Source organism: Nelusetta ayraudi, unplaced genomic scaffold (assembly GCF_046127955.1).
Source record: "Nelusetta ayraudi isolate G7.1 ecotype Tasmania unplaced genomic scaffold, CSIRO-AGI_Nayr_v1 ptg000016l, whole genome shotgun sequence".
Lineage (NCBI taxonomy): Eukaryota > Metazoa > Chordata > Actinopteri > Tetraodontiformes > Monacanthidae > Nelusetta > Nelusetta ayraudi.
In genome coordinates this window covers 7,071,954-7,094,246 of record NW_027466066.1, presented here as the reverse complement: position 1 = coordinate 7,094,246, position 22,293 = coordinate 7,071,954, and the positions used below count along the sequence as shown (strand labels likewise).

Here is a 22,293-nt window from a genome sequence, read left to right as displayed (position 1 = left end):
TTATTCACTTTTTTGATTGCATTCTTAACAATTGTTGACATTTTTGGAAGTTGAGGCTTTGTGATGTCACAAAGGACATCTTAACTTCTCCTCGCCTGGTGGTTGCTCCATCCTGCCACCACCTTGGCGGCCACGCCCCACCAAAGACGTGGAAGGTCGAGCAGTGAACCAGCTTTAGCAGGGGGCTGAAAAACCCAGCGTTCCTCGCAGCAGGCTGTAAACAGAGGGCTAAACGCACTGCTTTCTTGGATGCGGTAGAATTCTTTGATAATGTATCATACTTTGCTGGTTCACTGAAGTCAGGGAAGAAACACAGTGATCTATGATTCAAACAGGCGGCCTGCCAGTTTAGAGTCTCAAACAGAGGAGGACAATTTCTTTAATGGGAACCGTATGCTAGGTGCTTAAAATGAACCCTAGCAACTCCAATGGCTAGCTCGCAGGATTGTCAACGTAACTTAAGGCATGACATACAGCCCATTTTGGGTAAAAAAAAATAAAAATAAAATCCCAGCATGTATACACAGAACAATATTTATCTTGACTAATCCCGTGCTCCATCCGCCGCCGTCCCTCTGGACATTATTGCTGTGGCACCCGCTTCGTCTTGACATCATTCATCTCTGGTCGGCCACCGTTCACGAGGAGCCACTCACAGGACCCGTCTGTGATTTGTTGATTGTCTTGGCTATTAGAGATGGCATCAGACGGCTGAGGATTTTCTAGCAGGGGAAGGAGACAGAAATAATGAGGGGAAGGAGTGGCTGCCAGCCTCTGCTGTTTTAACACACACACACACACACACACACACACACACACACAGATCTGTGCGCGTTATTGTTGCTCCTGGCAGGGCTTATTTTGGGCAAGTCAGCACTACCCTGTGATGCCCAGGAACGACATGCGTGTAATTTCCTGCCAGGCGTCCTCGTTTGGTTATTACGGCTGATCACTGGCAGCTCGCTCATGTTCTGTCTCCTGTTTCCAGAGTGAAACATGTATATTTTTCTTTCGTCGATGGCTGCGATATTTTCGGCCGAATCGAGATTGCGGGGATGAGGACGTTTTGAGGTCCCGCTAATACTGGAGTTCATAGCTAAATGTATAAAATGTCTGAATCGGGCCATTTATAAATATGCTGCAGAAGTGCTGTAGGCTTTGAAAAATAGCCTGTTTACTCTAGCTTGGATGGATTTCCAAATTGTATACATGAGGCTCGGGCCAAACAATACAGGCTAATTACAGAGCATCTTGTATTACATGACGTTTAGCTGGTGATAACACAAAGGTCACATGCAATTAAATGTTATTAATGAGTGCACTGATTAAAATGAATGTTGTTTGAACGTTGGACGTCTAAATTAGCTCTGCGATCAATTTCTCTGGAGGAAATTGACCCCCCCCCCCCCTCCAATTAAGTTAAACAATAAGAAAGTCTGAAATAGAGTTTGATTAATGCGATTCTCGCTCTAGCAGGGTCACCTTTTAAAACTTGATTCAGATTCTGATGAGGAATGTTTCCAAAAGTGACATTTCAGACTGTTCAGACTGCAAACGACAAGGTGAACCTAAAAATTGTAAACAAACCCAGTCTGAACATTAGCGAGTCCCTGGACAGCCTGTCCCTTTCACTCCCTCCCCCATTATAAAAGACAAAAGGGGCGTCACAAAAACAGGCCATTGGCGTTTTCCAAAAGGGCCCCTGCAGCTGAGCATCAGTATTCCACAGCCGTCGGCTGGCTGGCTTGGGTGGTAGCGCAGCCGGTTGCGAGGCTCATAGCCAACAGCGGGGTAATTGCTGAATTATTGGCCAGCGGCAGCAGGGCGCTTCAACACATATTTGACCTTGATTTGCTCAAGGCAGCCCTGATGCGTCACAATGCACTCAAACTGATGTGGGAGGGCAGGAAGCTTCATGCTAGCCTCTTGACCTCTGCAAGTGTCGAATGAGGAGCCCTGATAAGGCGCTACCAGCTCTACTCAGAGAGACAGACAGGATCTGAGAGACCACTGTTTGTGTTGGAATTGGAAGGAAGTTTGTGTCTTCACTCCCCCGGCCAAAGCAAGTGAAGGGGTATCAGTGGTGTGAGCATGAGCAGCGGCAGCAGTGTGAGGAGTAGGAGGAACGAACGATAACACCAAGCTGTCTCCTGACTGTAATCACCAAGGTCAGCTCAGCTCAGCAGAAATGTTGTCCAAGCTGTTGTTTATGAACTGAACCTTGCTTTGCATTTGTGAGTCTGACTGTGATGCTTCAAACCGGTTTTGGGCTCTGAAAACTGTTGTTTGAAATGAACGATAAATCAGTAAGGCCACAGATTGGCTGATTTCAGCATTGTAGTCATGTATCCATATCTGCAGATGTTGCTGCCTAAATGCCGAGATTCATTGCGTGCTAAAAAAATTTCATGATTCTCAAAACTTCTGAGAACCAGCAATAAACCTGACAGCACATATGCTGGCCTATGACTTTACCCCTTGGTACTGTTGATATTGATAACTTGCAACAATTATCAGCGGATTTTTTTCAGTTGAAAGTTAAAATTCATGACAATTCAAGCAGTGTGCCATCTCTGGCGGCTCATGGCAGGAAATACAACAGCTACAGCAACGTTGTACAGCCACAGGTTGTGTCGCCAATGGACTCGGGAACGAAGGCCGTCGGATTGAATGTGGATTTCAAATTAGAAAGATTGTGGCTGATGCATGAATGTCAGAATCGTTTCCCCGCCGACCCCAATAGCAGATCGGCCAAATCCAATAATGGCCTGCCCATAGTTTTGAGGAACAGAAAAATATTGAGGTCAGACATGATGTCATATCCAGTAAATATGACATGCGACACTCTAATTATACCCCAACAAGGCCTTTCTATTGTAGGCCGTTGCCATCAGATGGAATATCAGTCGACGTGTTTGTAATATATTAGCTGGCGTTGTCTGTAAACATGAGCTGAGGATTCCGTGGGGAGTTCTGGAGCAGTTTGTCATCTTCAGGACATTTGGACACATACGTGGATCCCTTTATTTTTAATGCAGCGGGTCAACCTCAGGACTCGCGGCTCTTGGATGATGGGCAGGCGTCCGGCTCGAACGCGGGAGCAACGTCCACCATACGTTACCGGATGAGCTCCAGAATAACATGAATAAATCTGGTCATGGGGAGTCGAGACCGCGCAAGTGACAGCAGAAGTAAAAGAGAGAATTCGGATCAATATTTCATTTCCTTGTCCTCCGGCTGAGGGGAGGCAGCCTCCTCTCCTCCGCATCACCGGCGCTTGATGACTTTACCATGCCGCTGCCGCCGCCTGACCTCATCTGCTGCTGTGTCCTCAGCAGGTAGGTACCGGACGGAGGGAGGAGGAGACGAGGGCGGCGTTCACCGGTCACCCTCTGAATTTATGTGCACGTTGGGCTGATCTGTTTCCACGGCGAGACCCCGTAAATCTGTCACTCGTGTGAAAGGAGTCAAAGATCTTTGCCCGTTCATCGGGATGTTTTTCAAATCCGGAGCAGCGGCTGAGACGGATTTATGCCTCCACCGTAGCAGCCCGACACCTTCGGAACACTCCCTGTGATCCCCGACGATAACAGGAAATTTATCTGTCCCCCCTTTCATGGGGGCACGGTCATTAAATAAACCTTGTTGCTCTGTTTGATTTTTTTTTTTACCTTAAATGATGACAAACAGTATTTACAATATGGTGGTGACACAGAAAACAAAAACACACACACGCGTGCAAAATTTGGTTAGCTTTGGAGAATATTCAGGGGGTCAAATTTGGGTGGAAAAAGCCGAAAGCACTTCGTAGAGGGCGCAAACGCAATTGAAGTTGTTTAGGGGGCGGTATAGAGCAGATTTTAAGAGATTAAATTTGTGTGCAGGTCTGGTCCATCTGAAATGGACAAGCCTAAAAAAACCTCCAGTCTCCTGTATATGTGAAAACAGTAAAACAGAGTTTTCTGAAAATCTAACCAAACCGAGGTTTGCCAGTGTTTGTTTTTAGGGAGCTGAAAAACTACTTTGCATGGAAATGAAAGACCAAACTTCAAAAAATAAATTGTGTGTATGACTGGAGAAATGTCCTTCACCTACATCGGCTTAACCTACCGAAGCAGGTTTTCCCGTCTCTTTTTTTTTTACCCACCTCCCCTTTCAACGCAATTGCCGAGAGATGCTGACCAAAGTCAGCGCCGGCGCTTAATCCCAACCCGGTGGCTCGTGTTCCAGTAAGCGAGCCTCCAGTAACAAACACGAGGGACGTTTTCTCTCTCGTTTTCACAGGCCTTTTGTCCAGTAATCAGGGGAGACATGGGAGCGGTTGTTGATGCTGATGGCGTGCGGCTCTTCCGACGTGCTGCTGACGGACTGTTTGCTTGGACAGTTCTTCAGCCGCTGGGAGGTGATGATGGCCAGAGGGTAGTTGTCAGTCAGGGTCGCCCGCCGCCGCTGCTGCTGCCGGTGCTAACAGGTGGGAACGTGCCACATCTTTTTACTTTTTTTCTCTTTTTTTTTGTCCTCCTGCATGGAAATGCACATGTTGAACAGCTGCCTTTGGTGTGTGTGTGTGTGTGTGTGTGGTTGGGAGCGGTGGGATTATTCTCTGAGGGAGGAAACCGCGCAGACCCCTTGCTCTATTTTCTAGGAGTCCATATCTGTCAGCGCTGCAGGAGCTCCTCGGGGCCTCCGGCTCCAAGCGAATCGGTGCGTCAGCAAAAAATCCTGAAGGTGTTGCACACAGTGGAGGAAAATGAAGCGGGAGGGGCAGTGTTGTATCTCGCCGCGGCCTTGCCCCCGTGTACGTGGGTATTTTCTTTTCTTTTCTTTTTTACCAGTGTAGCTCTTTCTGCGCGGTTTGGCTTTTTCGACCGTCAAGCACATCTGTTCGAGGTCGCTGTAGCTGGAGGTTTTGGAAAAGCTTTTGGAAAACCTCCAGCCAGGTTGATTTTTGAGAAAAACCCTGCTTCACTGTTCTAATGTCTGCAGGAAGATTTTTTTTTTTTTTTTTTTTTGGACTGCATGTCCAAATCCTGTTTTCTGCAACTTTTCTTCGTGTGACTTTATCTGCTGAGCGAACCTGGGTGAGAATTTTGTATAACTAAAACAGTGCTAGTTGTAAGTGAAAAATATGTCTCCTCTCCTGCTGTGTTGAGGAAGAGAGGCATCAGATCAGGTTTTCTGGCATTTTGTATTTCTACATTCCAGCGTCACATTCTGAACTCTGAAGTAGTCGAGAGAGACGACAAGGGATCACACCCAAGTACAAATTGGCAAACTTTGTTGGGAGCTCCTGCCACATTTGTCTTTGTATTAAGCTGGAAATGGCAGGACTTCCTTGTGCAAGACGACCAATCACGGTTACTTGGTCATAATTACAGTTCTGGGAAGGTTCCGTCACTGCGGAGGCAGCCAGTATACCATCAGTCCCACGCCTCCGCCGCCCTGCCGTAGCAGCGTCTGCCGGGTTTGTAAAATCCAACATTGTGAGTGATTGATTTCAGGCCACTGCTGTTAGGGGTAAAGTGACACGGCATCTCACGTGGTTGGCAGCCTGGGCGACTGATGCCAGAGACGTCATCCTTCCTTTTCATCGGGGAGGACGGTGACACGCCTGCAGCGGTGGCACCAGGGAGCATGAGCTAATCTCTCACCCTTGGGAAGCTCCTCCTCCACATCGCTCTACCCTCGTGCTTTTGGTGGCAGCAGTGTCGCAGAAGGCCAGAAGCCTTTGCTTGACTTTTTCATTGGTAAAAAAACAACAACCAAAAACCACTGACATTCCGAGGGAGGCGGGATTTTTATTTTGTTTCATCTTTGACATCAACCTTTTCTCTTTGATTCTATGAATGGCCAGTTTATTTTGCGAGCAGACCGTTGAAATTCATTCATCACGCTCGTGTCACATGGCCCGGGACACAAGTTCTTGGTTGCTCAGAATAAATAGTGTTTAACAAAGGAAGACTTTGGTCTAGTTTCATAACATGCTGGCCAGCTAAAAAGCCACATGATCAGAAAATTGCAGGGTGGAGGGATCTACTCCCTCAGCTCCCAACAGGATGTATCCATTAATCCGGCTACACTGCGATACTGCAATAAATTGCAGGTAGTTGAACATAAAAGTTGTCTGAATTTAACATTTCTTTGACATTGAGCTTCCGTGGCCACTGAGACAAGGTTTTCTGCTTCATTGTCCAAACGCCTGTTAAAATAATCCATGCTGAAAACATTTGACTCATTATCGTTTTTGTTGCTGTGACTTTTCTGTGAGACATGTAATGACCCGCAAGCAAAGAGAGAGAAAAAAATAAACAACAGAAAAGTAAAAAAATAAAAAACAGCTCAGAGGAAAACAAAAGAAATTGAGGCCATAGTGTTTAAAAGCTAGTCAGGGCCAAACCATAGCAGCACAACTCACCTTGATATGCCATTGCAAGGAAGCAGGATTAGCCCGCTGCTTCCTTCAAATGAGGGGATAATTCTACTCTGTGCAAACAAATAGGTGCATTGAAGGTAGTTTAAAGGGCAACCCGGTCACTGAAACAACACTTGTTTAATATAAAACACACGTATATTGTGTATATTTTCATTCAGTTTCACTGTAAAAAGTCGTAGAAGATGGAAAAACTCCTGATTCTATGAAGAACTAGCATACATTTGCAGACGGACTCCCCTGTGGAATGAGCTGCTTGTGGTCACTGCTTGTTCAGTCAAAACGTGTAGGCAATGTAAAACAGCAGACTTTAAAACTGCAAAGCAAGGCTTTCTCGCCACTGTCCTGCAGTACCTCTCCTGCACTAGTGATGGCAGTCTGGCTCCATTTGAGCCTGACTGCCATAAAAATGGGCCTCTGTCCCAGCATGTTTAGTCCAGGAAAAGGAGAATTACAATAAGCTATTAGAATGTATTGACACCAGATGTGCCCTGGATCTGCTATCGACACGGCGCAGGACCAACTCGGCCGTTTATTGTCCATCTGACCAGGCCGAGTTGGGTTCACGGGCAGCCAATTAACACACGAGCATGTGATGCATGACATGCAACTGTGAGGGTTTACATAGAGAACCCTTCATGAGGAGTAAATGAAGCAGAAAATGTGTTGTACCGACAGAGCCATGGGCTCCGTTACAAATAGGAACTCTTAGACACGCTCCCGTTCGAAGTGATACAAACCTGCCCCAGATTTCTTCAACTTTATTTATGCAATCTGAACTAATACTACATTAATTCTGCAAAGCCAGCCATAAAGGCCCAATGGGTCACATTTAAAGGCACCTGTTGACTGGAAATGGAATACAAGAAAATATGAAATGAGAAAAGGTATAAAGGTTAACACCTTAGTCACAGAAATAGTAGATGCATGTTGTTTTTATTCCCTAATAGTAGTCATTTATTATTTACATATATAGATGTAAAATAGACTTTAGACACTAAATAATATTAATATTGATAATTAAAATAGAATTAACATGGATCTGAACAAGTTTAATAGTTTTTAGCTTGACTATTTTAAGAAAGATGTGAAATCTAGAGGGAAATCAGAACACAGGGATTGACACGGACAATGGTCTTCCCATCAGATGCTAAATCTTACTGACTGGACCTTGAATAGTATCAGAGAATGTGGTTAGGTTCTTCACCAACAGTTCAAAATACATTTTATGGAGGGTTTTAATCAATTTGCAACTTTTTCTAAACCATGGCAGCTTATTTAAATGTGTGTAGGAGGATTAGGAGTGTGGGAGGTCAAAGGTTATCAGCTCTCATCCCTCCCCTCCCCATTCTCAGATGATGTCACTGATAGCCCCCATAGAGTTGAGGTCCCGTCGAACGTAAACAAAGTGGAAACAAATTTCCCCGTCGTGACGTGACGTGACGAGATGTTTTCCCAAGGCTGTTTCTGTAGCTCGTCGACGCTGCGTGCCAGTTGTGCGATGCCATTGGTTTTTGCACCGCAGAAGCAGACGGTTCATGAGCACCGTGGCGAGATATCTCCTGACAGTGTCCGTTCACATCCGATTTCTGATTGATCGCCTGATGATCACTGCAGCCTGGGCTCCCTGCGCAACTTTGAGTGCGTGGGTGAAGTTTGAGGTGCTTTTTGGTCAATAAAGACGAAGGATTCTTTTAGACTTGAGCTTTTATAGTCAGAGAGGAGAGGAGAGACAAAGGAGCGTGACACAAAGATGCCTTTTGTGCTTTTTTTTTTCTTTTTTTTTTGACGTGTCCGCCTCATTATTATTAGGAGCTAAAATTAAAAGGAGTAAAAATCAGGAAACTGATCAGATAAAAATTGATCATATAAATATTAGCAAGGAAATACACAAACATGAATTACTTTCAGTCACTTTATCTAATAAAAATATTTCCTTTTCATTCCTGCAGATTTACCCTGAAACGCCAGGCACTGTGCCTTTAAGTTCTCTGCTCTTTAACCTTTAAAAGTGGCCAATTTCAGATTTCATCAGCTCATCCGTGAACGCAGCGTCGGGGACACTCGGCGAGGGCTTCCTTTTGTTGCCGGTAACGCGGCCTAAAGCCTTCAACGGCTTCTAGCGGGAAAGAGGCTGAGCCGAGACTTGGCCGCCGTTGAAACGGCGCTGCGGGCCCAAGGTGCCATTAGTGGCCGTGGAGCAGCTGGAAGTGATTCCGAAAACACGGCGAGAAGGAGGCAGTTTAGAAACCACATGGTTCCAACTGGGTTTTCACACTGTTCTTGGCAATTTACGGCTAATGGCTCCACGCAGCCTCAGTGCGATTTTGTTTGTGTTGTGAGAGAAAAAAAAAAAAGTTTTCGGAAAGGAAAATAAAAAAACCCCAAAGACAACAGCGATGACGGGATTAAGGACGTGCAAGAGGGAGTTTAATGCGCGGCGAGGCTATATTGCTACTGTATCCAAGGTGTTAATGGGCTTATGGAGGGTATATGATCCCACACGGAGAGCGCAGGAAGGCCATCTGCTTCCTGTATGGGACCCACAGAGACCAGAGAGGGCTGCCTTTATTTGGCCATAGATCAGGAAACAAAGCTGTCAGAATTCTTCTCTCGGAAACTAAAATCACATATCTAGATGAGGTCATTTGCATATCCTATTGTTATTATTGTTTCACCCCTGACTGCAGTAGCGCAGCATCAGACCGTCAGTGAAAATATCTTGTCCAGAATGCAGCATGTTTAGCCCTCTGGTCCTTGCAAACACGCTAGGTTTTTAGCTTCCTTTAGCTTTATGAACCTTCCACATGTTTGGAGGGGGCTGAAAACAAGTGAAAACAACAACACCTGGCACCTCTTCACTGACCTTGGCGGAGGGATTGTTGCCCTTTGTGACAACACAAAGTGCTGATTAACACAAGTGCATCGTTTTAGCACACACTGTCCAAAAAATAACTAGAGTGTACAAAGCCAACGATGGACTTTTTTCATATATTGCTGTGAGGCAACAGTTTTTTTTTTTTGCATAATATGGGACCTATAAACCACATTTTTCAATCCCAATTTTTTTTTCATCTCACAGTCTTGTACCAGTGGAAAGCAGCTCGGCAGTCTTTCGTTCTGAGCCTTTTTTTTGTTCTTGGATTATCTTCCATACAGTAAAGTATGCAGACAGGCCTGTTTCAAACACACCTGAATAAACTTCCTGTGCTATCTGCCCTAATTATAGGATTATCTCTCAGGAATTCCTATGAACACACACAGACACACTCTAGCACACGTAGAGTGGAAGAGGACTCCTGTGGTCACGCTGCTCTGTTTGCTCTTCAATGTAACATTGGCAGTATCTTTACTCCAAACTACAAAGCGAGAGTTTTTTTTTTTTTACTTCCTCTCTCTCTCACACTCGTTTTTGATGAGCTCTGATTGGCTGATCCGCTGCTTTTCTGCAGCTACAACGAGAGAGACAAGCGCGGACTCATCCTTTAAACCAGCGGGCACAACCTCTGAATGCACCCCAATCTGCTGCTAAACCAAAAACAGCCACTTTTCAGTGGTAAATTCGCCACATCTAATAGGCTGCGAGTTAGATGGACCTTATCAGATGTGCGGCGTTCTTATCCGCAACGTTTTCCCTCAAACAGGCTCCCACTGTGGAGCCCCAGAATCAGGGTGGCACTGCGTTTGTCAGCCTAATCGCCACGTTGTTTCCATCGCTTTGAAAAAAAATAAGCGCCCCCTAATAGCACATAAACGGGCCTTGTTTTCGTGATGGCAGAACTGATCTGAGATTTTTTTTTTTTTTTTTTTTTTTTTTGCTCCATATCTCTGCGATGTGTATCTGCATGTGCAGAGAGGCAGTCCGGTAGGGCAGCGTTAAAACAGCGGTTGGCTGCAAACACTGTTGAGCCCGGCGTGTCACTGCATCACAAACTGAGTAACTGTTTAAATACAGTTAGCTCCAGAAATCTGGAAAACAAATGCTAAAAAAGGAATAAATAACTTCTGCTGGCTTTTTCTTTTTAGCCTGCAAAACACCAAGCAGTTTCAAGCTGACTGACGCTGAGAAGAAACACACGGAGGCCTGTTCTGTGCAGCTTCAACTTCAAACAAACCAGAAGCCATCCAGCAGTTTGCACGTCCTAAAATAATCCGTTTTGTGCTGCTGTTTTAGTTTTAATTTGACTTGTTAAATTTGAGTTAAGTTTTAATTTGTTGATAATTATGCAAACTTTTATCAAGCCATGAGGAAACCTTAAGTGCAGGTTTCCTCCATCCAATCTGCCTGATGTTGAAGATAAACATGAAATTCCAAATATCATGTTTATTCCAGTGCACTCAAAAAAAGTTGTCTTTGTTGTTCCAACATTGTTGTAAAAACGTTGCCCTCACGGCTGCCATCAAGGAAACCTCGATTATCACTGCGGCTCGGGTGAAATTGTGGGTTTTGGGCAACTTTGTTCTGCTCTGCTGTACTTTTTCTCTCTTTTCTGCAGGCGGCCCGGAAACGAACCACTTCGGATTCAAACCGCTTGCGTAAACTGTGAACTCATTACGAGCCGTCGCTGTGTTTGCGCCGCAGCCCCTGTTATTAAAGCGTGTCTCCCTGCTGCTTGAACGCGGCCGCTGGCCACACGCGCGTTCTTTGCTCCGTGGAACTTTTTTTTTCTTCTACCCCTGCAGAGAAAGCAGCGCGACGTGCAAATTAGCATTTTTACTTAAAGTGCTGCTGCCCGAGCCAGTGCGCTGGCAGCGTGTCGAGCAGAGGGGTGGAGGAGGGACGACGTGTGTCCGTCCAGTTAGCACTTTCTTGGCACTGACTCACGGCCCTGCCACCCTGTGGGATGATGGGATATTTACAGAAGAGGAGGCACCTGGACTTCGGCCAGACGTCCCAGCGTCTCGCACGCGCACGCCGAGGGGAGATCCCTGTATTTTTAGTGCGTCGTCGTGTGCTTGGAGTAACGTACAAGCGCTCCAATATTTTCCTCTGTGATTTTCTGTCTTGCAGCTTTACCCCCCCCCACCCCCAATAAAATTGTGCATCAGGTTCACTCTGTCGCGGATGAATCGGCCCTTTCAGTGCGAACGCCAGGCCGGACCAACCTGGCCTTCAAAAAAAGTCTCACTGGCTTGGATTGTTTTATTGAAGTAGCTCGGTTCTATTTGAATGTGAGTGTAAGGAGGTGAATCCCTGAGTTCAGTTTTCTGGGGTTGATTTGGATTGTCGTGCGGCGACCACAAACTAAACCCTGAGTTGTATTTATTTTGGCCCGTCCGCCTTCTAATACCGTCATGATACGCAGACGATCAGAAGTTTTTTTGTTTTTTTTTTCCTATCGACAGTCTGCTGCCTGTAACGTTCACGGTCACTGCAGAGGGGCACAGAAGTGAGGCAGCGGGATTCATTTCATTTTCATTTCCTCCTTGCCACGGTCGGCTTGAGGATGTTATTTCCCCACTTTCGCACTCCGATACTGTACCTGATAAAGAAAGAAAAATAGGAAAAATCCCCCTTGCTGTGGGTTTGTGCAGTGCGGGGAATTTATGAGCTGCTGAAAGTGGCATTTTGACAGATATTAAATTATTTTAGGTCTAAAAAAGTAATTTCATATTTTATCAATAGCAGTGTCTTACAAGAAGACTCAGATATTTAACAAATTAGAAACTTTAAATTTTGAAAAAAATTGTTACTGATTCTCAGCAGAATCTTCAATTATCTTTTTTTTTAAGTGGAATAATGCACTTTTTTTTTTTTTTACAGAACAGGACGTCAAGAATATTTCAAGTTCAAGTATTGAATTTTAAATCCAAATTTGTCTAAAATTATTAAAACATTTTACATTTTGCAATATCCTTCTTTCTCATGAATGAACTCTGAGCTCTGATATTGTAAGAATTTTCTGCTTTTCGCTGCATTTCCCCACCTTGTTAAAGCAAACACACGGCACATTGTGCTTCATCCTGAGAACCTTTTTTTTTTTTTTTTTACGAGCCATTAGCAGTTTGCTAACTAATTCTGTCGAGCTGATCTGTAAATCTGTTTTTATTTTTCCACAAGGAGGAGAAAAGAGGTGGGGGGGCTGTTTTTTTTTTTTTTTTCAGAAAAAAAACACAGTTGTTATAAAGCTGCACACAGAGATGCCGCTTTTCCTCCACGAGGCCGTGTATGCGTGCGTTAGTGCGCGTGTTGTCAGCTGCGGCGGATTATTAGCCAGGACGCCGAGAAGTGAATGCAGCAATTAACGCCCCGGGGGCCGAGCGCCGTGTGTGTTGTCAACGTTACGAGGTGGCTGACATGAGGCAGGCCTCGGCCATAACAGGTGGAAGCAAAGGTCAGGGGGGCGGGCGAGCAGGTCTCTGGCACAGGCCGCTATCGAAAGGCACCGAGTGGGAGAGGAAATTGAATTTCCGCGCTAGCCACCGTCGCAGCGGTGTGGGGCGACTTGCACAGTAGCCCCACACGGCTGACCGTGCACACCGCCTGGGAAAGACTACTGATGAAACTGTGGCACGCGAGCTCCTGTTCTGTTACCCCCTTATAAAACCAAGAAAGGGACCCCAAACCATCCCCCGACGCCCCCCTCACTCCCACCCCGCCGACATGCTACTTATAAACTCTGCAGTTTCTTGTATTAATATAACCCCAGCAGTCGTCGGAGCCCAAAAATGTCAAATCAGCCTTCACAGTCCTCCGGAGACCTGTGTGGCTCTTTTGTCCAGTGTAAAGCTTCGGTCGTGCCCTGCACGTCTAGACGGAGGAAGCGGGGGGAAATATCTGCCAGTACTGTAAAAAGGGCTCATTCTGCGTGGACTTTTAATGACTTTTTTCCCTTTTCCCGATAACCTTCTATTAGCTGTGACGTGCACCCTGTTTCCAAACATTCAAACCAGAGAAGACGCCAAACTTGTGTAAGAAAAGAGACCGGAGGCGCATTTGGGATGAACTCAGCCAATCCCGGTGGTCAAGATGTGACCCAGAGCGCTCGTTCATCACGTTTTGTTCGTCTTGTAGAGAGTTTTTGTTTTTTGCTCTTTAAGGCCAATAGAAATACAGGATTCCACAGTGTTAGCCAATTAAATGTTTCCATTCAAGTGCAGAGTGGAAATGCAGCCCAACCCAACCTCCAATTTCCACATAAAGCGTTACCACCACGAAACACGGGGGCGCTGTTGAGCAAATCGCTCCCACTTTAGCCAAGCATTGGATTCATGCAGCAGTCACGATCCGATTGCCTGAAACAAAAAAATTAAAGTGCGTCCAAAGCACATTCTTTCAAAATAAAGACAACAACAACAACAACAACAACAACAACATCCAATTCACCTAGCCACAAAGTTTTAATCTCTGGTTCAGACTCCTGCTAGAACTGCTGGCGAAAACATTGTGGACCCAGAGGGCGGAAGCAAGACCTCAGAAGAATTAGTCCCCTTTTTTAATGTCCAAAAGCCCTAAAATCCAGGATTGTATTTTTGCGCTAAGTGGAAAATGTATTTTTTTCACTTCCTATTATTGCTAGAAAACAAGTGATCGCAACTCCCTATTGAACAACATGGAGCAGTTGTGACGAGCAGTCTCGACCGCAGGGCCGATGAGCTGTGAATGTGTCAGTGTTTTCCTGCGGAGTGTACAGCTCGCCCTGCCACAACCGCGACGGGATCGACTTTCAGTCATCACAGCGCTCCGCGATGACTGACGGACTGAGCGGACCTTGTCCTGGTGCCCGCCTCCGTCTCAGCGAAGACCACTGAGCATCTCCTGTCACCAGCTGACCGACGGCGAAGAGAAAACAAACAGCGCTGGATTATGATGATTGGCCGGTTAGCCGCCCGCTCGGGTGCGCACGAGCACATGAAGACACGCTCAATTAATCAACCGTTCTGCCGAGACTTTATTTTTTTTTCTTTTTACAACAGACGCAACAATAACCGACTTAACAGATGGGAATCATTTCCCTTAATTAAAAAGAGAAATAAATACAGCCTCATTGCTACAAAAACTTGAGGGTTTGTTCTACACTCACAGTGCGCACGCAGACACACACACACACACACACACACACACACACACACACACACACACACACACACACACTTGGACTTGATATTTTTCCAGCAGTCCCAGGCGCAATCAAGCTGGTTGCCTAACTGTCTTATTTTATGGCCTGTGATGATAATCAGACCTGGAACTTCGTGACGCTACCAGGTTCAAAACTTTGTCCGCGGGACGGTTCGCTTTGTCAACTTCCAAAGTATTTCCTGCAAATGTCGTTGCAACAATTATTACTGCGACCGAACAGTGATTTGGTTCCACGGTTGATTCCCAGCCTCTCCGTGTGGAGTTTGCATGTTCTCCAAGTGCTCCGGCTTCATCCCACAGTCCAAAAAGCGTGCATATTATTCATTTGGCAGCTCTAAATTATTTGAAGGTGTGAGTTTGAGTGGTTGTTTATGCTGGGATTGACTCCCGACAACGCCGAGTGCAGGACAAGAGGTGATAGACAATGGATGGATCAATGGATGATTCCGAGGATTGATATTATCTGTCTTGCCTGGTTAAGAAACCAGACCTTTCAATCTGATTAAGAAGGTAAATCCTGATTGTTATTATTTTTTTAAATCTTGTTTAATCTGATTACAAAAAAAATGTCATCTTCCTTCGATGCGGTGTAGCCAGAAGGAAATAAACGAACAGGACTGGTTCAGCAAAAAGATTGGATGTCACCGTGAGAATAAGGACACTTGTTGAGTTGCTGTGCAATCAGTAATGAAGGGTTGCATCACTGAGGACAAGCATCACTTAGCGAAAGCTGCAGCACGTCTTTTGAATGCATTACCTGGCAGAAAGAAATGTCACTGGCATTTTTTTTTTTAATCTCCCTTTTGTTGGTCCCGCAAAACCCTTTAATCTCGGCATCGGGGCGAAGCTGGCACGCCATCAGGCTGAGCACGTTGGCGACACTGATCTGACTTCACAGGAGCTTTAGAGTGGAATTTGTGCAACCCAGAAACTCGCATGCGGCTCTCAACCAGAAGGAGCCCAGTCGGTGTTTCTGGCGGCTTTGCTAGAGTCAACAAACCGGGCGGTCGCTCGAGTCTAAGCTGGTTTAAGCTGGTTTAAGATAGTTTCCCCACTAGCCGCTCCAGTTGTCAGGAAGTATCGCGCTTTTTAAGACGCTCAGAGGTTCTCCTGGAAGTCGGGCACTAAACTCTCCAGCTATCAGGTTCGAGACCTGCAGTAACACAAATCATTAGACCGTGGAGCAGCAACAAGGCTGATCCATGTGGGCCTTGGATTGGAGCTCCACTTTGGGCCTGCAAACCTGAGAGGCCTGGGACTCATGTTGGATTGGGATCTTAAGACAGGTTCCCCCCCCCCACCCCCTTTTTTCCCCCTAAAAACAGGATTTAAACGGTTGTTTCGGGCTACATCAAGACGTAAAAAACAAATTGTTCTTGAATTAAAAAAGTTGGGTCACGGGCAGAATCGTCTCTGTGTCACTCTCATCAAGTGCCCATCGAACCTCTTTTTCAGTCGTCTTCTCTTCAGCCCATCTTCTTCCTCTGGTTAAAGCTGAGGGGAAAAAAGCTGCTGCGTCACTGAAACGGCCTCCGGTCAGACAGGCTGCCGTTTGAAAGAGCCGTTTCTCTTCAGGTCGAGCAGGATGGCTGGCGCTGGGCTAGTTTAGAGCAGACTTTGGGAGGAGACGCGCCGTAATCTCAGCCTTAATCCGTTTTAATCAACAATAACACACTCGCTCGGGTCCCAGGGCGAGGCCACGGAGATTTCTACTAAGCCTCAGATTTACATCTCGGTGAGGCAACGCTGAAATATGGCTTTGATTTATTCGGGTTTTATTTGGCACAAATTGCCCGAGTTGCAGATCAGCTCGGCTCCCCAGGCATTAATAGAAAGTGCTTTGAGCGGTCGCTTAATTGTGAAAGGCGCTGATGTCAAGGGAGCGGTTCGGCTACTAGCCTCAAGCCAGCCTCCTTCACTTTTTGAAGGATAAATCAAATGTGAGAAATGAAATAGGCTTCATCAGTCTTGGTTGTGTTTCTTTTAGTTATCATTACACCGTGTTTTGACTGCAAAACTCTTTTCCCTAAATCCTGACGAGTCTGAGGTTTACAGAGTTTTATGAAAACAGGGGAAATGTTTTTTTCAAACCAACTTCAAGTTCTCATATTATGCAGTAATTATATCTTTCTAACAATAATACCCGAACAATAATGAGGTCCCAGGAGTTCGTAAGCTCCACCATTTAGTTATTTTTGCTTGCTTCTCTTTTCATAATCGTGCAGTTTTGAAAATCAGCTTGTGATGTCACAAAGGGCATTGCTGCCTCTTCCAGGTCAGTGACAGTATCCCCTGACATTTTATGTGTGTCTCATTGGCTGCTTTGTTTTTACCTTTCAAGGCTTCCAAAAGTGTTTTGCAGGAAGCTGTAAACAGAGGGCTAAAGATGTTTTTCTCCTGGACATCAACATAATGCATTTTTTGGAAATAATTAATTGATACTAATTGGAATGGACATAAAAGGACTGTAAAATGGGTTTAGCCCGGTCAGCTCTCTCATAGATTTTAAAGTAGAATTTTTTCTTCTTCTTATTATTTTGTAGCCAACTTCCAGATGAGACACTGCCTGACTGTTTCACCTCGTCACGCAACTTGATCAGACTCACTTAGGCTTCAGCTCTCACCACTACACCCACATCACTGGTCCCATGGAACAGGTTCCGTCTCTGTTTGCCGAGTGACAGGATGCGTTCATCTCACTCGCTTTATTGGATGCGATACGTCTTGCGCACCGTCAAAATGTATTTTTTTTTCCTCCCCCACCTCCAAAGACACACTCAGGTTGGTGTCCACTGGAAAGCCCTGCCTGCACACCAGGTCCACGCTCAATCGTCTCCTTTGTGCCACCGCCCCCCCACTTCGCCGATGCGAACCGTCAGCGGCGAAGCCTCCGTGTGCCGCCACCATGAGAAGAGCCGGAGGATTTTATTTTTTCGCTGTTTGCTTTGGATTTGAATCAAAGCGCCCGTGGAGGTTGGGATGCGTGGGGCCGAGCGGGAGACGTGATGCGGTTGACGTGGGGGGGTTGCAGGGCGACTACGGCATTTAGAGACACCCCCCACAACACACACACACTCACACACACTCACACCCCACCTCCTCCTCTAAACAGGAAGCCGCAGTCGTCCCCGAGGGAAAGGATCGGGTTCAGTCGACCACCTCCGCCTCGCCGTCAACCCGCCGCGCTGCTCCCAACCCTGACAAGATCTGCGTGTGTCACCGCCGCTGACGTGGCCCCGCCCACAACCCCGGCTTGTTTGCTTTGGCACAAAACTCCTTGAAAGCAGATATGACGCCGTTATGAATGTGACAATATCAACTGGACGCCCCCTACCACTCCCTCCGAAAGAAAAATATCAATAAAGCTGCTGTTCGCGGCCCCGCGGCGCGGACGGTTGGGTTTCATTGAGCTCCGCCGCCGCCGCCGTCCTTCAGCGGAGTGACAGGTCAACTTTTGTTGTCGCAGCAGAGGGCTGACTGCTGCTGAAGCTACCGAGACCAAGAAAAGGGGAGAAGAGAAACACACAGGGTTGCTCTTTCACTCTCTTCAGGACGGTCATAAAGAGCGCAGAGGTCCTCTGCTCGCGCTCATGCGGGTGTTGAATTTTAACATATCGTACGCTCCCTTTGTACAAATGAAGTGATCTCGGTTGGCATTTTTTTTCCCCCTTTGGTCAGCCGCAAAATTCATATTCGATGGACGAGGCCATTTATCACTGTCAGAGCCGCAGCTCATTGAAAGGCCTCTCGCTACAAGAAATCCACACTTTGACAGGCGGGCTGCAGGCGGGCTGCAGGCGGGCCGGCTCGGGCAGGCACGGCCGCAGTAGGGGGTCTCCTGGCCGACAGGGTTTTTTTTTCTTTTTTAAGAAAAAAAAAAAGAGACTTCTCACATTCAGGTGTAAAAACCTCTTGAGCTGCAGAGACGCCGGCGGGTTGTTGCAGCGCCGCGCTGTCTGCCGCAGCCTCGCAACCCGGCCGCAGCCTCCCTGGTTGCAGCTCCAGTGGACACACTGGGACCTTGACAAGTGTGTAAAAAAATCTGCATATTGCAGCGAATCCATCGGTTTTCATGATGAAACATGCCACTTCAATTGAACTGTTGGGGATCGATCAATGATACAAATGACTCAAATTTGGCTTTTTTGCTTATTTTATATAAAATATATAACACAAATGTCACAGTCAAAAAAACAAAAACAAGGATAGAACCAGAGTAGGATTGTTTGCATTCTTTTATTATTATTATTTTTTTTTAAATCAACTCTTTACAGTTGTATAACAGGCTTGTCGGTGATGTTCAGTGATCCACTGATCAGCAGCAGATTCCCAGCACCCTTCACCTCAGCTTCCTGCTCTGCAACACAGCAGATATCAAAACCAGACTGCCTGTGTCCCCTCCCGCCCCTCCTTCACCGGAGGTTCAGCCTTTGGCTTTTTCTGCTTCTTCCTATTTACAGGGCAAAGGTCAGAGCCTGCCAGACCAGCCAGGTTGTTTCCTCACAGCGACTCCTCTGGATCAGGACGGGAAGATAGAGACATCGCACTGTCAGATGACACCTCGGCTGACAGCATCTTGCAAGGGAGAGGAGGAGGAGACAGAGGCACGTGCTTTTATTTGCCAGGAGGGGGGTGATGGAGGATGAGCCAGCGCAGAAAAATTTAAAGGGGCCGGTGTGTAAGATTTAATTGCATCTTCTGGCCAGAGACGGTAGTGCAAGCTATTAATCTCATGTCTTTCTTTCACCAGCTGTGATGTCGACAAGACGATTCAACCCTGAGTGGAGCCACATCCTCACGAGGATCTGCTGTTAATGTAAATATAAAAGTTTATTATTCGTGAATTAAACGCAGCCACGGCAGCCGTTTATTTTTTAACAGTTGAATCAAACTGAATCCATAAATACAAACTTTTTCATTCATTTCACGCCCCGGTAATGTGACAAACCGGCCCTTGAATAGGGAGAAAACCACCTCACTGGGTCTGACGAGAGCGACGCGCAACATGCAATTATTTCCCCCACAATGCACTGTATGTTTCGAGCACAGCGCGTCCTTTGAAAAGTGCCGGGCGGATTGTTTGACAGATGAAATCAATCTGGAAATCAACACCTCACTGTGAATAAGTGGGATCTGGCTGGATCGCGCAGCATTTTTCTCGGCCCTCATTAGTGTCACAACCGATTTCCCCTTCCAGTATTGAGCCTCGGTCTCCTCGGGAGTGGGGGGGCCACGGTGCTGTGGAAGCGGATCTGTGGAGGAGGACGGGAGCCTCTTGACACACACACACACACACACACACACACAAGCACGCGTGTGCTTTTACTGTGAGGCAGCATGCATAATGCATGCAGCTCTAACCAAACATCCAAAGGGGGCCGAACTCCAGCGGGCCTCGCTATCTGCCGGGTGACTCGGGCTTTTCTTCCCGACGTTGCGGCGCTGGATCGTATTCCTGGAAGCGCCGCTTCCTCCTGTGTACACATGTAAACAGTCGGCGTCTGCAAAGCACGCACGCACGCAGCAACAGGCTTCTCCCAGCTGATCGGCGGCAGCACCAGATGTGTTGCAACGTCCCACATTCTGGGCTTCAAAAACAGGAAAAAGGAGCTTAAGATGGGTGAGATAATCTAACAACCAATTGACCAAAAGTGGTCAAATCACAGCAAATTATTCATTAGGTAAAAATGGCCTCTTCTAATATCCGATAAAGCTGACTTTACCAACTGATTCTACTTTCCTCTTACAAAGATTTCATCTAATTGACATTAAATTAGTGAGTTCTTTCACTGCCAGTTTGAGGAAAGTATATCAACAGACATATATATTTATTTATATATAATTTTTTTTCTTGTTTTCCTTGCAGCACAGTGACGTCTGGCCTCTCCGCTGGGCCTCTGCGGTGGAGTCTGCGTGGGCTCACACCAAGACATCTGGCATGATAGAGTGCGTCCACACCGGTAGGTCAAGTTTGCAGACACAAACGCAGAGATACGGCCTCCTTATCCCACTTATCACTGTTTTAAATATAGAGTCCGAGCAAAGGGCCTTTTCGCCCCTGAACCTTTTGATTTGACTGAGCGAAAGAGATTAAGAGGCGACTCTCGGAGTGAGACCGCGGCTCAAGTGTTTATCTGGGTTTTAGTGCCGTGTGCTCGGCCGAAGGTCGACCGCGTCAGCCCCACACACCCGTCCCCGGCTGCCGGGGTTTCCGCCGGAGGGAATTGTACCCACCAAGTCCATTCGAGCGGCTTTTTTTACGCTCTGTGTGCGTTATATGACTGCTTTGTGGTTTCATCCAACTGTGGACCTTCCCCCTCAAACCGAACCCCTGGCGGCCACGGCTGTGTTTATGCTGCTGAGAGAGCGACGCAGACCTCTCCTCCTCTGCTGGTGCAAAAGTTTTCATCTTCGTATCCAGCCCTGAGGGTGGGGAAAAACTGAGACTAGTCGTAGAAGGCTGCAAAACAAAGGGCTAAATATTCTGCCCAGGTTCTAGTATGACTGATTTTTATAATAAGTAAATAATTCTGCCAATTTTTATTTTAACGTTTATTGAACAGGTGCGATCCATACAACATTGCCACAAGAAAGGCAAAATGTGATGCATATAAGACGTCCAGCTTCAACTTATTTGCAGTCTTTGTCCCTGGTCAGGCTTTTAGAATACAGTGAGATATATGGAAAAAACAATTAAAAATTAAATGATACAAATGCAGTGAATAATACAAAAAAAAGTTACAGTTGTCAATTACAGATAAAAACATGAGTTAAATTTTGGTGCTGTTATGTTGACAATGACTTAATAGAAAATTAAAGATCTGTGACATCACTTGTGGGGCCAGTCCATTTAAACACTTGAAACCATGTATTTGATGCATCTTTAAAATGCCTCTTTAAAAGAACTGCATCAAATACAAGACACAAAGAGACTAAACCGGACTTGGAAATGAGGGAAATGTGCTGGGACACAGGCGACCAGTTCCAGTTTCCAGCTGCAGCTTGTTTGCTGCAGGAGAGCCGCGGTGGGCAGGTCGAGATCCAAACCCGCTGCCAGTAGGGGGCTTCACCGGGGGGGCGGGGGGGGCGTCACAGTGTCTGTCGGAGCGTAAACACGGGGTCACCTCCAAACCCTCCGGGCTGCGTCACGCCAGTTACGCTCACCGCCATCTCATCTGCCTCCCCTTCCTTTCCTGCGCCAGCTTGTTTTGTACCAGCGCGGCGTTTCGCACGGCGGCCGTCCCACACTGGCCGCGTTATGATCTTGTAGCCGCGCGCTAATTAAGCGGAACGGCAAACTGTGCGGCGGACAGAACGCAGCTCCAGTCATTCCGGGCAGGACTCGGTGTGTTCATTCAAGCTTCCCCCCCGCCGTCAGTAACAGACTTGCTTTAAGTACACACACACACACACACACACACACACACACACACTCTGCCGGATCATGCCAACGTACACTGAGGAGTGAATGTGTTTCTAACACGTCTGCCAAACTCAACCAAACGTCTGCGCCCCCAAAAGACCTGAATGAAGGCAACGATCTGAACTCCTCCGCCTGCCGGAGCCGCTTTCGTGAAGGAGATAAGAGCGTCATTGAGGAAAAACTTTTTATCGACCCTGAACTCTTCCTGTCTTCCTGTTCGCGCAACCCACGACCTCACGAGCCACGTGGGTGGACAGCCGGAGGCCTCCGAGCAGCTCGCCTTTGTTTACTGATGTTTCCAGATAGTGGAGTCCTGCACAGGCTCAGGCAGTGTTTCAACACCGCCGAGCTGCTGCTGCT

At 46.7% G+C, this 22,293-nt stretch overlaps 1 long non-coding RNA gene across 7 annotated transcripts in view; it reads left to right on the top strand.

The window, feature by feature from the left end:
• The window catches only part of LOC142886982 (uncharacterized), a 36,059-nt gene that overhangs the window by 5,682 nt on the left and 8,084 nt on the right, over window positions 1-22,293 (top strand). For 6 of the 7 annotated variants that reach the window (XR_012926472.1, XR_012926471.1, XR_012926475.1 and 3 more), the window contains exon 3: window positions 20,377-20,470. This is a non-coding gene — a long non-coding RNA (uncharacterized LOC142886982). Of the gene's footprint in view, window positions 1-18,970; window positions 20,131-20,376; window positions 20,471-22,293 lie in introns of all 7 variants that reach the window. The other variant, XR_012926470.1, reaches the window with a different exon arrangement.